Source organism: Pongo abelii, chromosome 7, assembly GCF_028885655.2.
Source record: "Pongo abelii isolate AG06213 chromosome 7, NHGRI_mPonAbe1-v2.0_pri, whole genome shotgun sequence".
In the NCBI taxonomy this organism is placed as follows: domain Eukaryota; kingdom Metazoa; phylum Chordata; class Mammalia; order Primates; family Hominidae; genus Pongo; species Pongo abelii.
This window is the reverse complement of record NC_071992.2, coordinates 137,286,081-137,300,202: the sequence shown is the minus strand read 5'-3', so window position 1 is coordinate 137,300,202 and position 14,122 is coordinate 137,286,081. Positions and strand designations below refer to the sequence as shown.

At 36.2% G+C, this 14,122-nt stretch overlaps 1 long non-coding RNA gene across 2 annotated transcripts in view; it reads left to right on the top strand.

The window, feature by feature from the left end:
* LOC129047524 (uncharacterized) overlaps window positions 1–14,122 on the top strand; it is a 56,325-nt gene that overhangs the window by 30,905 nt on the left and 11,298 nt on the right. Inside the window, exon 3 of one of the 2 annotated variants that reach the window (XR_008509263.2) lies at window positions 3,358–3,513. The exons of the other annotated variant lie outside the window; for it this stretch is intronic. This is a non-coding gene — a long non-coding RNA (uncharacterized LOC129047524). Of the gene's footprint in view, window positions 1–3,357; window positions 3,514–14,122 lie in introns of those variants that run through there. 2 annotated transcript variants of the gene reach the window in all.

Genomic DNA, 14,122 nt, shown 5'->3' with positions numbered 1-14,122 from the left:
ATACAATACAGTATTATTAATTATAGTCACCATGCTGTACATTAGATCTCCAGAACTTATTTATCCTCCAAAACTGAACTTTGTACCTATTAACCAACACCTCCCTGTTTTCCCCACCACACAGCCCCTGGGAATTCTACTCAGCTTCTATGAGTTCAACTTTTTTAGATTTCACATTTTATATTATTGATGTCACACTTCATGTCTTTTTATATTGTGTATCCATTAACAAATTATAGTGGTTGTAGTTATTTTTAATACTTTTGTCTTTTATCTTTTATGCTAGGTTTAAAAGATACACACCACCATTGCTGTATTAGAATATTCTTAATTTGACTTATACCTACCTTTACCGACATGTTTTATACTTTTATATGTGTTTTCATGTTACTATTTAGTATCCTTTCATTTCAACTTAAAGAACTTCCTGTGGCATTTCTTGTAAGGCAGGTATAGTGGTGATAAACTCACATAAATGTTGTTTGTCTGGAAATGTCTTGACCTTTCTTTCATTTCTAATGGGCAGCTTTTCTGGGTATAGTATTTTTATTCAATTTTTTCTTTCAGCACTTTGAATATATTATCCCACTCTCTCCTGGCCTGCAAAGTTTCATCTAATAAAGCGGCTGATAGTCTTATAAAAGTTTCTTTGTATGTGATGAGTGACTTTTCCCTTGTTGCTATCTAAATTCTCCTTGACTTGATAATTTGATTTTAATGGGTCTCAGTGTAATCTTCTTTAGGTTTATCCTCTTTGGGAATTTTTAAGATTCATAAACCAGAATATCCATACTCCTCCCAAGATTTGGGGAGTTTTCAGTCATTACTTCTTTAAATAGCTTCCTTTTCTTTTCTCTCTTTTTCTTCTTTGACTTCCATAATTGGTTCATTTGATGGTGTCCCATAAATCTTGTAGGCTTTCTTTACTTTTTAAATTATTTTTACTTTTTTTCTGCACCAACAGGGTAATTTTGAGATCACATATTCTTTCTTTTGTTTCATTGAGGTTACTGTTGAAACTCTCTATTACATTTTCAAAACTTTATTCATTGTATTTTCAGCTCCAAAATTCCTGTTAGGTTTTTTTTCATAATTTTTTTGTTGTTGTTGGACTTCTAGTCTTGTTTTCCTGGTTTCATTGAGTTATCTATGTTCTCTTGTAGCTTGCTGAGTTTCCTCAAAACAATTATTTTGGCTTGTCAGATAATTCATAGATCTCCACCTCTTTTGAATCAGCTACTGGAAATTATCTTGTTCTTTTGTAGTGCCATATTTTCGAGATTTTCCTTGCTCCTTGAAGTATTGCATTGCTATCTTCACATATGAAGGAGGAGTCACATTCTCCAGTTTTATGACTGGCTTCAGAAAAGAAAGATCTTCATCAGTCATCCTGGTTTGGGATTCTTAGAGTCTCTCATACCTTTTCTATGGATGCACCCATTCCACTCCTTTTCTTCCCTCTTTAGAGAAAAGTCTTGTCTTATCATGGTCCTATAAATCTAGGTTAAGTGCTGAGAGTGTTCTGTTTATTTTCCCAAGAGGAGTGCCCAGAAGTGTTCAAAGTGTTTTCTTCCAAAGCACAGAAGATCAGGATGTTTGTACCCTTCCCAAGATTTAGTGAGTTTTCAGCTATTATATGTTTAAATCAGCATTCTGCCCTTTTTCCTCTCTCTTCTCTTGCCTGACACTCCTATAATGGGTATTGTGTTTTACGTGATGGTGACTCTGGCAGAGTTGAACTGGCTGTGTGTGCTTGTACATGACCCGGAGTGGCATATGCACACCATCTGTGGGGGAATGCTGGGTGATGGCTATGGGGTTGGGCATACAGAATGCTAGGGTTTTGTATGGGCTACTTGGGGAGATCCACAGGTAATATGCCCCACAGTGTTTATGGGCAGGCTTTTTGGTGGAGTCTGTGAAGCAATTAGTATAAATCACTGCCCTTGAAATTCTCACTTGGGTTGCTGGGATTCACCCATGTCTTTTCACTGGTCCTAGCTGCCCCTAGCCATGCCAAGCCCCTCAGTATTATGAGTGGGATAGAAAGAAATGGACCTCTTGGGAAGCGTCCTGAACAAATGGAGGAGCTGGGTCCTTACTACACCCTCACTGTTCCCCATGGTAAAAATCATGGGCTGAGGGAGTCTCTCTTGGCAATGAGCTGTGCCACTTTGAAAGGGAGGTAAGATGGGTAAAGTGAAATTATTTTTGCACACCCTCATGCGTCTATTCTCTGAATTTTTTGCTCCAATGGGATGCTGGATCCTTTCTTCTGACTCCTGATCTCCTATAAAGGTACTGTTGTCCGTGGATAGTTGTTAAAATCAGTGTTTCTATGGAAGGCGTGAGGGCTAAAAAATTCCTATTTTACCATCTTGCTGACATCCTACCTATGAATCTTTTGAGTCTAAATACTCGTTGGAATTGAAGAAAAATGCATCATGCATACTGGACACTCCAATTTGAACTATCCATTTTCCCTCACAAGGATCAGATGTCTGATTCATGGTTAACCCTCAAGATTCCATCAAGCTTCCTTCCCTTCCCCGTTGGTTGATCTATACTGGAATGTCAAGCCTGCCAAGAGTAGAATTGGGTTTCAGTTCTGAGAATCAGATCTTGGATAATATCCATAGTGAAGATGTAAGAAGAGAGGACGAAGAAATAAATAAAAAGGGAACAAGAGAGACAAAGGTTAAGAATGAGGTCAGTATCTTCTCATGAAAAAATAAAGGAGAAGAGGATCAGTAGTGTAGAATGTGATGACAGAAGAAGCCATTTGGTTTGAAGATTATTGGATTCAATAACTACATTAACTGTTCTTGGAGAGAATAAGGGAATAATATTTTTCTAATATTGGAGAGAACAAATAATTGTTACTGACAGGCTCTCTAGGAGAAGAAAAATATAGGATAGGATTGAACTTCAATATCTACCACTCCAGAGAGTAAAGGGCTGACTAGTGGAATTAGCACACAGCATTCATTCCCCACTATCCTCACTTGCAGGAGAACAATAGGTGAAGTGAGTGGAGTGGGAGATTGCCTAGACCAGCTTATTCTTCCCCTCTATTTGCCAACTCAACTGACATATATTTTTTAATATTGATAGATAACAAAATAAATACGCTTGCTGCGTAATATGTGTTCAATATAATAATGGGCTCATTTTCTTCATCAGACACCACAATCATCTACAAACCCCTTCCTACACTTCCCAGTTAAAACCACTATCATTGGTCACCCATGACCTCCCAGAGAAATTCAGAATCTTTTCCTTAGATTTATTTTTAATTTATCTCAATATTTGACAGTTAACTATCTCATATTTACTTTACTTTCTTTTGCCTTCCAGAACAATGCATGATGCATCTACATATATACTTCTCCAGCTCCTTGTCTGTCCTCTTCCTTGCACTGCCTTCAGTTCCTGCCCTAACATGATCGACATCCCCATAAAGTTTCATCTCTAGTCCTCTGCACTGGAAGAAGAGTTCTATTCAGTTCCTAAATACCACTTATATATCAATGATTTTAAATTTGTATCTCTAAGTGTGCTCTGTGTCATGAATTTTTAAAAATCCACATTTTTTGTTTAGTTTACTGTCATGGCAAACAAATCCCAGCTTTTTAGTTAACCTATGAGTTAATTTCTTATTCTGCTTATTCAATGCAGGTGTCCCTGCCTGGTGGGCAGATTTTCTCCAAGTAGTAATTGTGAGACCCAGGGTTCTTCCATCTTGTGGCTTTTCTATTCGCATGGGTAGCCCTTTTGGAGTCCTCCACATCTGGATGAATGGGAAAAAGAAAGAATGGAGAAGATACCTCAACTTCTTAACCCCGGCCCTAAGAAGTGATACGGCCTCTGCCATGCATTCTATGTCTGAGAAATGATTATATTAACTCACATGCAAGAAGACAGGCTGAAAAATATAAAAACTGGCTGGGAAGCTGTCTCCCTGTAACAACTCTGTACAACGAAAGAGGAGGCAAGCATTTTTAGTGAACCATTAGCCATCTGTACTTTGACATTTTCTTTTTCAAGAAAAATTTCTTGTATTTCATCATCCAAAAATTGCCTTTATCTGATCAAGGACAAAATTAATATTGAAGAATTTCACAGTCAATTAAGCTTTGACAATGCTGCATAACATAACTTCCCTTTGAAGAATAGATGAGATCACCCAGGAAATACATCACAATAAATAGAGGAGAAAGTTAATGATAGGACTTAAGAAACACCAAAAGGAAGCTGAGAAAGAGGGGTAGAAAAGTAAACAGAAAATTAGAAAAGTTCATGAATTTATAATACAGTGAGACCAAGTCAAAGATTCTAAGTGGTTAATAGGATAAAGTGTTGTAGAGCAGTGGTGTTTGTGTAACCACCACCACAATCAAATTACAAAACAACTTCATCATCACAAAAATCTCTCTTGCCACCCCTTTTTAGCCACACCCAGCCCCCTTTCCCTCACCAGTCCCAGTCCCTGGTAATCACTAATCTATTTTTAACTTTAATAGTGTGTCATTAGAAAATATTATATAAATTGAATCATCCAGTATGTGACCTTTTAGGGTTGGCTTTTTATTTTTCATTTAGCATAAAGCCCTTGACAACCATACAAGTTGTTACATGTATCAATAGTTTGTTCCTTTTGTTGTTGAATCCTGTTTTATCAGCATTTCTGGATTGCTGGCTTCTCTAGTATCCAGTCTGGGATCTACAAGGCAAAAAGAAAACCAAGGAACTCTCATGTTTTTCCTTGGGTCTTGAGATCACTAGCTTGTCAACCTTCTTCTCTTCAACTTTTAGTCTCCTTATGTATGTTTTCAATAATGTTATATATAATGGCCAGAGGTTTTAGTTGTACTTAGTGGGAAGAACAAGAAAGTGTACATCTACTCCATCTTTACAGAAGTATAAATGTAATTGCCATTTTTAAATTTATGAATAACATTTTTCTTGGGTTTTTTTCCAACTTTTATTTTACGTTCATTGAGTACATGTACAAGTTTGTTATATGGGTAAATTGTATGTCACAGGGGTTGGGCGTGCAGATTCTTTCATCACTCAGGTAATAAGCATTGTACCCAATAGGTAGTTTTCCAATCCTTACCCTCCTACCACTGTCCACTCTCAAGTAGGCCCTGGTATCTATCGTTCCCTTGGGTCCATGTGTACTCAATGTTTAGCTCAAATTTATAAGTGAGGACATACAGTAGTCGGTTTTCTCTTTCTGCATTAATTTGCTTAGGATAATGGCCTCCAGCTTCATTCATGTTGCTGCAAAGAACATGATTTCATTCTTTTTTATGGCTATGTAGTATTCCATGATGTATATATACCACATTTTCTTTATGTAGTCCACTATTGATAGGCATTTAGGTTGATTCCATGTCTTTGCTATTGTGAATAGTGCTGCAATGAACATATCTGTGCATGTGTTTTTATGGTAGAATGATTTTTATTCCTTTGGACATATGCCTGGTAATGGCATTGTTTGGTCAAATGGTAGTTCTGCCTCCTGGGTTCAAGCAATTCCCCTGCCTCAGTCACCCGAGTAGCTGGGATTATAGGCATGCACCACCGCGTCTGGCTAAATTTTGTATTTTTAGTAGAAACGGGGTTTCACCATGTTGGCCAGGCTGGTCTTGAACTCCTGACCTCAAGCATCCCAAAGTGCTGGGATTACAAGTGTGAGCCACCTTGTCAGAAGTTTGTCTTCTGACAAACTTCAAAACCTACCACCTCCACAAAGCCTCTGCAAGCTGAAAGAAATCCGATATCTTGGATTTATTATAAATGAAGCCCACATTTGCAGAGTTTTCCTTTCAATATTATACTCAAATAGGAACATCTTTATCAGCCAAATGGAGATGACAACATGTGATCTGGTGGGTGAGACATAAATGTATGAAAAATATGAATATATCATACATGTTATTAAAAAGAGAAGGAGTGTTCTGTACGAGCACAATGAAATCCTCAAATCATCTCACTGCTTCCCTATAAAATTCCAGGTAGTTGAAATGATAAACTGTTGAAGTAACACACAAATTAATAAAGATGACAACTTTAAAAAATGGAAAAAAAGAGATACTACCTATCTTATAGAGTAAAACTTAAAATATGTATCTTGAGAAAACATGCAGAGCCCATAATAGAGATATCTCTAAAATTTTACTGAGGCCATGAAAGAACAAAAGAAATTGAGACACATTCCATGTTTCTTGATAAGAAAATGGATATAAAAATGTCACCTCTTCTAAAACTAGTTGGTAGTCTTAACACAATTCTGAACAAATTTTAAAAGGAGGGAAATAATTTGGTGAAATACTTCTAAAGGTAGCTGGAAGAATAAATTGATGTCACTAAGAAAAATTTCAAAAAGAATAATTAACACAATATTTAACATTAAAGGTATAGTAGTTCTATTTCTAAAGCACTGAGATAATAATCATTATAACAATAATAATAATAATAAATGATTATGAAGCAACTACTGTTTCCACAGGCTTTGGAATAAGCACTTTACAACATTGTTTAATTCCATGCAATCCTATGGTGAAGGGAATATTATGCCTGTTTTATAAATGAGGAGGTTAGGTCATTGGCCAGAATTCACATGTGGAGATAGAGCAGCCTATTGAGTAAGTACATAGGCTCTGGAGTCAAGGAGGTCTGTAGTCAAATCTCTAATACATCCCTTGCTAGCTGTGGAATTTTGAGCTTGTAATTTAACTTAATTGAAGCTTCATTACCTAATCTGCAATTTGAGGTTAATAGCTCTTATAAAATCAACATATGAATGAAACAATATAAATATACATAACAGAGTCCCATCACATAGTTGGTGCCCAATAAATGCAAGCTTAAAAACACTAAAAACTATACAGTAAAGCAGGTATTGAAACCCAATAATAATGGCTAATGTATAGCGAACCCTTCATTCTGGGCATCATTTCAAATACTTTCTATGTGTAAACTTATCTTGATTATCCTGACCTTAGAGATAGTTAATATTATTACTACCCCCCATTTTGCAGTTAAAGAAACAGAGGCACAAACAAATTAAATACTTTGCCAAGGATATACGGCTGAGGCAGAGCTGTGATTAAACACAAGTGATGCTCTTAGCCACCTCATCTACAGCATTTCTTCACACACAATCATTGACATGAGACAGACAAGGAGACAGATGGAGTAGGAAGGCCTGAATGTGGGCTGTGGCTAGGACACTATGAAACAGCCCAGGCTTGAGTGGATGAGGATTTAGACAAAAATAGAAACTAAGGAGTTAAAAGAGAGGAAACTAGTATGGCAACTATATTTAGAAAAAAATAAGACGATGACTAAGAAAGTATCAGATGTAGCTGAGAGAAAAGTCCAATCTCCAAGTTCGGAAAACAGGATCAAAATGATGTTCTTCGTCAAGATATGGCAAGAAAAAAAAAGCAGCTTTAAAAGAGCATTGGCCCAAATTAACCAAACTGTATGCTTTACAAAAAGTCAATATTTTATTTAACACTGACTATATGTCATGGATAACTTAACAGCAATTAAAATCCCCTAATTAACACTAGATACGTAAAGGAAAATTTTACTCTAAGATAACCAGATTAATATGGACAATGAAACAATGTATTATGAGGATTTCTTGGTTTAGCTATGCAAGCCAAAGTCTTGTTTTGTCGTAGCTTCCATGCAATCAAGTTTTGCAAGTCTTTGGGAAAATTAGGGGAAAACCAAATATAATTGCTTAAAACCCTCAAAGAACCAATTTGTAACAAATAACAGATTTTGTTAAAATTCAGTTAAGAGGCTCTCAAATTTTAAAAAGTCTAAGGTTCTTTTATTGATTAACATACCCCATAAAATATCTGGGGATATGGTGAGAGAGTCGTCTCAGGTATATTATCATATTAATTAGAAAGTTTCCTATACAGGTATCATTATCAAAACCATCCTGAAAAGACCAAATCACCTTTCTCAAGCCCTCTCACATTTTCTCCTATTCTTATGAGAAGACGTGAGCACACATGGACTTATTCTGCATAAAACAGAGAAAGAAGTTACCTAAAATGTGTTTTTGGCGTGAACTTATTTATTCTAACATTGAAAAAGATTTCTTCTTCTTTCTCCTCCTTTCTCACAAAGATTTCTCTTTGCCACCCCAAAATTAGAATGGTGTCACCAGCTTCTTTGCTTGAGAGTTTCAACTCTAACCTCTCCAAGGAAAAAAGACCATGATTTATAAACGTATTCCAATGTTCTAGGCTGGAGAGAAGAGGCAGTGTTGGATACCAACTGCACACTGGCACTTAAAAAAAATGAATCACATCACAACAGAGCACAAAATCCCCATCAATACCACCATCATCAACAAGCCCATGTCCCCACATAGCCCTCAGATCACCTTGAGAAGCCTTGGATTCTTTTCCTCTACAAACTTGTTTTTAAAAGATGACAGAGACATTGTGGAAAAATCTCAGTGTGGGAACAGATTATATATTGTGCTTCAGTTCTGGGCCCTGGTCTATCGGACAAAGTCACTTAAATTCTCTGAATTTCAATGACCTTATCTCTAAAATAGAGGACTAGGTGAAGAGGCTCTAAAAATTAAGAACAATGGTAATATTGCTATTTCACACAATGTGATTTAATACATTTTTGATCGGAGAAGTGGGACCCAGAAGGAAAGCACTGACTGTCCCTACTTTCTAAAGTTGACCGTGGACTTTGTATCCTTCTCTCTTAGAATGATTTTACCCACAGCCAAAGTTATAATGAAACACTACAGCTCACCACTACTGTTGTTGCTGCTGATATTTTTCTGGAATACTTTAACATTCTAAACTTTTTTCTTCTTTTAAAAAAAAATTATTGAGCACCCTCTATGAGCAAGCACAAATATTAGGCACTAGGAGCAGAGTGGTTCATGAAATAATTGTAGAACCAGCCCACATGGAACCTAGAGTCTAAAGCTAGTTGGTTTCTCCAAGTATAGCAAAAAGTCATCATATTGTAACAGATATAATGTTCAAGGATGCAAATTTGAAGTGAATTCTCACCAAAATTTATAGACTTGTAGAAGCATAAAGACCGGAAGGAATTTTTTATCCTTCAATTATTCTAACTTCATATAGATGTATTGGAATCCGTGACAAATGGTTACTCAGCCTCTCTGTGAATACTTCCTATGGCGAAGCACTTATAGAACAGTCCATTGCACATCTTTGGCACCACATGATATATGACACATGACATCCTTTTTTTCTAAGAGATGCTGGAATATCCCTTTGAAAGGGCCAGCACATGCCTGCTAGGACATTTTACAGTGCCTCCCCACAAGTGACTATTTGGAGAATAACCTGATAACACAAAGTTTAAAATGATTAATAACTTATATTGGCATAATAAATATTAAAGTGTAACAAGTATTTAAGGAGAGGATTTATTTTGTGATTATGTAGCAATTCAGATTTGAAGTTTGTTATTTGAAGAGAAAGCAAGTAGGCAGGATTTAAATGTTTTAACTGTATTACTTGAAAAAGAGTGCATTTAAAATATGTAAATGTAATGGGTATCTAGGAAAGGATGAAAAGCTGAATATACTTATCTAATTTTGCTCTCTTCTAAAATTCCATTAAAATGACAGTAAAGAATTTTTTCAGGCATAAATCCACAAAGATGAGGAGAAGTAGGAGAAGAGAAAATGATGATAAAATATAAGAAGGTGGGAGACAGATTAGTTGTAAATGACTTACTGAGTTCAAGAAAACTAAATCTTAATATGAAACTGGTGAAAGCCATGATACAACTTGATTTTCCCTGAATTTTCTAAAGGCTAAGAACTAGTAAAAGTTTCTGAAAATAGGAGCAAAGAGGGTAGCATAAGGAGGTTGATAAAAAGTCGATTCAAGGAGCAAATATCCAGAACCAGTCCCTAATTGTACACAGCTGGGGAGTATAGGGATCTTGGAGTTTAATTCTCAAGAAAGAATAGTATCCAGGGCAAGAAACAACAAGTACATTTGTGAGCAGAGGTACTATTCTCAAAAGAGGAGGATTTAGTGAATATGTCTTTACCTCATCAAACAAGTCTTAGAGAGATTCAGAGATCTACACAATAAACAAGTAGGCTTCTCTAATTTTGGAGCCCAAACTCAGAATCGATTCAACACAACCTTGCATTCAACTGCCCCTGGAAGAGCCCCTGTTTACCCAGATGGAACCAAACAACCAGCATCTGGGTCCAATCCATGTTTCACCTCCTTCCCTACTGGCTATGCCAAATATCTGGAGGGTGAAGCTGCATCGTGCTGTGGGTTCAACTTGACTGCCCATTTTATCCGCATCATGTGTAGACAGAAACCAGGTTTTAGTAAAAAGGAGAACTATGTCTCAATATTTTGCTTTGGAACACCCCAAAATACTACAGAGCCTGTAGTTATGTAAGAGTCAAGCTAAATGGAATTAAATTAATGCTACTCATGTCCAACCAAATTATCTAAGTAGCCCTAGAGATTAGCTGTCAATCTGACTGTATTTGAAACCTCATGGAATTCACCAAAATGAAAAGTGTCATTTGTTCAGAAAGCCCATTTTCAAATGGAAAGTTATGTCATGGCCAGGGGACAGGCTGTAGCTAACAACTCAAGCAAATAACAACAACAAAAAAAACCTCAACTGTGTCTCTTTTTGCACTACTGTGAAGGCTGTTTATTTGTTTCCATACTGTAGACATCAGACGTCATTCTAAGAGTACAACCTTAGAATAGTGTTCTAAGAGTTCAACCTGTATAAGTACAAAGCTATTCAACAATTCTTTAAAACAAGTTTACCAAAGGAATAGGACTCATTTTATTATAAAGATATATGTATACATATGTTCATTGCAGCACTATTCACAATAGCAAAGATAGGGAATCAACTCAAATACCCATCAATGATAGACTGGATGAAGAAAATGTGGTACATATATACACCATGGAATACTATGAAGCCATAAAAAGGAACATGGATGGAGCTAGAAGCCATTATCCTCAGCAAACTAACACAGGAACAGAAAACCAACACCACATGTTCTCACTCAAAAGTGGGAGCTGAATGATGAAAACACACAGACACATGGTGTGGGACAACACATGTTGGGGCCTGTTGTGGGGGCTGGGGAGGGAGAGCATCAAGAAGAATAGGTAGGTAATGGATGCTGGGCTTAATACCTAGATGATGAGTTGATCTGTACAACTCATCACACAGCACACATTTACCTATATAACAAACGTGCATATCCTGCACATATACTCAGGAACTTAATAGTTTAAAAAAAGGGGGTGCTTAAACAACAGTTTTTCTACATAAACTTTGTGGTGAAGTAAATGTGTAGAAGGTGATTTTCAGTTATCCAAGTAAGATTTTTCTGACCTACCCTAGCTCATTGCTGTTTCTGAAAACCTACTGAGAGGTTTAAGACCTAATGGTAGGCTCTTTTGATCACTCTAATTTCTGCCTCAATGGTTATTGCTTCCATGACATCCTCAAAAGATTTTGCAACAAATTTTCATGTCTTTGTTCAAGAAAATAGTTAAGTCAAATTTCAGACAATTTTTCTGTCACTTTCCAGCCCTTTAGCATAATGTAGCCCAATATGATTTGTGATCTATTTTTTTTATTTTTTTATTTTCTGATCTAGGTCACTGCTTAGCTTTGGACTGTGGACTTCTGAGTTAATGCTGAAATGAGTTGAGACTTTGGGGGACTGTTGGGAAGGCATGATTGGTTTTGAAATGTGAAGATATGAGATTTTGGAGGGGCCAGGGAGGAATGATATGGTTTGGCTCTGTGTCCCCATGCAAATCTCATCTTGTAGCTCCCATAATTCCCATGTGATGTGGGAGGGACCCAGTGGGAGATGACTGAATTATGGGGGTGGGTCTTTCTCATGCTCTCGTGATACGGAATGGGTTCTCATGATAGTGAATGGGTCATGTTCTCATGATAGTGAATAGGTCTCACAAGATCTGATGGTTTTAATAATGAGAGTTGCCATGCACAAGCTCTCTTTTTGCCTACGGCCATCCACATAAGATGTGACTTGCTCCTCCTTGCCTTCTACCATGATCACAAGGCCTCCCCAGCCATGTGAAACTGTAAACCTCTTTCTTTTGTAAATTGCCTGATCTCATTTGTCTTTATCAGAAGTGTGAAAATGGACAATACAGGAAGTGACCTTTGAAATGAACCACACTGTTAAGTGGTTTGCCCACAGCATGTCTGCACTTATTCTAGGTGTCTGCATTTTAAGTCTTGTGTTCTTCTCTCAACCCTCACTGCCTCTCTGTCAAAATGAACAAAGACGATTGTAAATTTTCTTCTCAAAAGTTATTTTAAAGCAAGGTGATTTTTAACTAGGTGGGAGATATTAAAATTCTAATTATAGTAGCTTTGAACCACATAGTATTTCAAATTCCCTTTTTACCCAGTTCTAGAATCTTTATCAACACATTATATCTTCCATTTCTGACAAAAAATGTAATTTTTTTCCTTTAGAGTTTTTCAGTTTCATCATGCTTCACTCCTGAATCTTACTGACAGGACAGAAAGCCACCTATTAGTTTCGATAGAAAGAAACAATGGAAGATTTCAAGTTTTTCAGGAAAGAATTTTCTAGATACTGTTTTGGATCCACCCTCATTATATCCATCCTTAAAGTATTTTACCCATATTCTGTGAATCTGTTTGCCAGTGCCCCTCTTCTCAAATAATTCCAAGTCTGCCCTACTGGCATTATATTAACACAAATTTTCCAGAAATAACTTCTTTAGTTTCTCCATTGAAAGTTGGTGGCAAATTCAAAATGATAAAAAAAATTATCTAAACAAGAATTATAAATTTCAAAGTGTGTGCTTTTATGAAGATTCTCAACAAGGAATGTTTCCACAATTACTTACTTTGAGGTTTTATGAATGTGTTCTCTTCATAAAATTAACCTCACCTATCAACTTTCTTCCAGTTTTCTCCTCCAACATCATATGCAGAGATGTTTAAGAAAACGAAGGTATCGAGACTTCACAAAGCAAAGCTTCACTTTCTTAAACATCTCTGAATATAATGTTGTCATTTCTTCTTTTAATTTTTGTGTTTTAATCTCAGGACTGATTTAGAAAGTGTAATGTTGCTTTAGTTCATTGTGCATATAAATTTGTGCATAATTACACCCCACCAAAGAAATTAAGATTAGCCTTAAGAATGTTTTGTAGAGAAAAAATTTTTTTCTCCATGCATTTATGTTCAGTAGCTGAGGGTCTGTAAATTAAACTGGCAAAAGTCAATCAGGAGAAAAAAAGTTTATTTGCATGCATACTATAGCTTACAAAATAAGTAGCTTGATAAGTGTTTAGAGGTTTATATATCTTTCTTAGTAAAGAAAGGAAGAAAGACAAAAGAGGTCCCCATGAGAAGAACAAATGGGTTTTTATAAGAACACATAGAAATAATAAAGTTTATGGTACTGCTTGTTCATGCAAGTCTGAAAATTCTTTCTGTCTTCTTCATGGAGATACATCTTTCCCAACAGGGGATTTATGGTTGGTTTAATCTTGGTCATCTTCCTGGGAATAAAATCGAACCAGAAAAAGAGAACTTATGGCAGCTATGTTCCCAGAAGCTTCTGTTTTTAGTCACATAAGGGAAATGCCAAGGAGGCTTCTTTCTGCATCTGTTGAATCACTGATGTCTTCAACTTAAAATAATCTATATACTAACTCTAGGATTTTGAGTGGTTACCCACAAACCTAAAGGTTATCAACCCCAAGAGGCACATGAGCTTTTTCTGAACCAGAAAAAAAAATCCCCTAATAGAATATCATACCTGTGCATTATGAAAATTTGGAGCATATTAAAAAAACTTTGTAATTTTAAAAGAAAGAAAACTGCTGTCTCAGATAAATGAGTGACTCCAAAATGTTCATGACCTAGGACCTTGAGGAAGATCAAATTATCTGCCCAAGTTATTGACCTATCCCTGTATCTATATCTTTTAATATAAAATATTGTTTCTTATACCTAAAGTAAATAAGTATTCTCCAATCCTTGACTTTGGGCTCATCTACATGAC